Source organism: Brassica oleracea, chromosome C1 (assembly GCF_000695525.1).
Source record: "Brassica oleracea var. oleracea cultivar TO1000 chromosome C1, BOL, whole genome shotgun sequence".
Classification (NCBI taxonomy): Eukaryota; Viridiplantae; Streptophyta; class Magnoliopsida; order Brassicales; family Brassicaceae; genus Brassica; species Brassica oleracea.
Window position 1 is genome coordinate 27666425 of NC_027748.1, and position 2669 is coordinate 27669093.

The window sequence follows — 2669 nt, forward strand, 5'->3', positions numbered from 1 at the left end:
TTCTCTGGGATGAAGAGTCATGATTGTCATGTCTTTATGCAACGATTACTGCCCTTTGCATTTGCGGAGCTACTTCCAACAAATGTACATGAAGCACTTGCAGGTAGTATATTATAGCGCAGTAATTTTATAATGGTTTAGTTTGCAATAATATACGACTAATAATGTGTTTAATTGTTTTTGGAATATAAAATAGGCATTAAAGCATTTTTCAGGGATCTGAGCACACGCACTCATAAAGAAGAAGTTGTAGAACAACTTCAGAAGAACATTCCCATCTTATTGTGCAACTTGGAAAAGATATTTCTTCCGGGATTTTTTGACGTCATGGAATGCTGTCCACCTCCCATATGAGGCGTTGCTTCGTGGACGTGTACATTACGGATGGATGTATCAGTATGAGCGAGCCATGAAATATTTGAAGGGAAAAGCAAAGAACCTCGCCATAGTTGAAGGTTCTATAATTGCTGGAAGTTTGACGGAAGAAGTTTCTCACTTCACATCGTACTACTTTGCGTCAAAAGTACATACCCGGAGAAGAGCTCCAAGAAGATATGATGATGGTGGTGTTGCACCAACATATGCAGTTGCTGGTGTTCCAGACATCTTTAGCCAGATTGGACGACTCGGTGGAAAATCAAGAGAGGTTTGGTGGTCGAGTGAACAAGACGCTCATAGTGCACACACCTATATTCTACTCAATTGCGAGGATCCATTGATGTGTTATTTTGAAAGGTAACATATATGGATACTTCTAAACATATATAAGTATATAATTGCGAAAGATTAATTAATATAAAATATGATTTTACAGCCTCTTTGTTTCTCAAGTCGAAGAAATATTTCCAGGTATATCCACAAGTGACGTACGCAAAAGGAAAGATTAACACTTTATTAAGTGGTTGAAGAATCAGGTATTAACTCAAACTCTTTTTCATACATGATCTGTATTTCAACGTTCTCTTTATTTTTGCAGGTTGATTATGATGACGATGCAGATTATACTAAGTGGTTACACTAAGTAATTCAATCTTCACTTGTAAAGGTCACCACATCACAGATGTATTTCACACGAGGCTATACTTTTCACACATATGAGTATGGTAGACAGCGGGCAACCCGTAACTATGGAATATGTGTGAAAGGGGAAACAGATTTCTACGGGAGCTTGACAGAAATTATTGAAGCCGAATTCCCAGGGATATTGAAGCTGAAATGCGTCCTCTTCAAATGTGAATGGTTCGACCCCGTCGTCAACAGAGGTGTTCGGTTTAACAAATTCGGTGTAGTTGATGTCAACGGTGGACGAAGGTACAACAAATTTGAGCCTTTCATCTTAGCTTCACAAGCAGACCAAGTTAGCTTCCTTCTATACCTTCGGATGAGAGATTCGGATATAAATTGGTTAGCCGTGATCAAAGTTACACCTCGAGGACGAATCATCAGTGGAGAAGAACCACCATTGCAAGAAGAACAGATAAATGAAGTCGAGGAACCTAAACAAGAAATTGATGACATCCTTCTCATTGATCCGTATAATCACGAGTACAAAGATCTTACCGACAAGGCCACAGACGAAGCTGTTGAAGACGAGTTTAATGAAAATGATGATGTTTCTAGTGATGACGAGAATGTCGATGTATCTGATTGATGTATTTGATTTTCTGTATGGTAATGGGTGTTTGTTTTAGGAATAAGATATATTGAGATTATAAGTTAAAGAATTGTGGTTTTAGAATTTGGGGTTTGGAATATATGAAGTAGAAGATAAGGAAGATGGGGTTTGGGGTTTTGAGTTTTGGATGTTAGGGATTTAAACATAATCCTCGTTATTTCCTCGTATGCTAACGAGGAACTTACGACGAATCCTAAAAATAAAGAACGCGGGACTCGTTAATTCCACGTAAGCAGAAATCGTCGTAAACAACTCGTACATTAACGAGGAAATAACGACGAAATAAAAAAATAAAGAACGTAGTGCTCGGTAATTCCGCGTAAGAGAAAATCGTCGTAAATACCTCATAATCGATTAGTGTAGAGAATTTAGATAGGTTTATAGAATTTGTTAATTACTGTTGATGTTAATTTTAAAAATTAATTTTTTTTTTCCAGACGATTCGAAAGAACAGACTTACTCCCCATTACAGAGAGATGTTCGGTGAGCCTGGTAGTCGTTCAGACCCGTCTTCTTCAGCTCCCGGTTCTTCTTCAGCTCCCGTTTCTTCGGGTCCGGAGACTGTCCCCAAGACTCAGTCTTCTCAGAGAGTCTCTCGGTCGCCTTCTTCTAGTGCACCTCATGTGCCTCTTCCGGTGGCTCCTCCGACGATGCCTCCTCATGTGCCTCCTCCGATGGCTCCTCGGATGTCCGCCGAGATTCATCCCGATTTGATGGTGCCTCTGAGTGCTCCTTACTCGCAGTACACTGTCGAGGACCTTCTCCGTCAGCCAGACAGAGAAGGTTTACCAGTCATAGACCGCGACCGACCGGACGGAACTTTGTGGTATGTTACATTAATTTTTTTTTCAATTCTTTTTTAATTCTTTTATAACATTAATAAATAATTTATACTTTAAATTTGTTTTTTCACGTTTGGGGTTGAAAATTGTCTTGCATCAGACGTAACCGACACGATCAAAGGTTACTTCTCCATGCCACATCCGAACTGGAG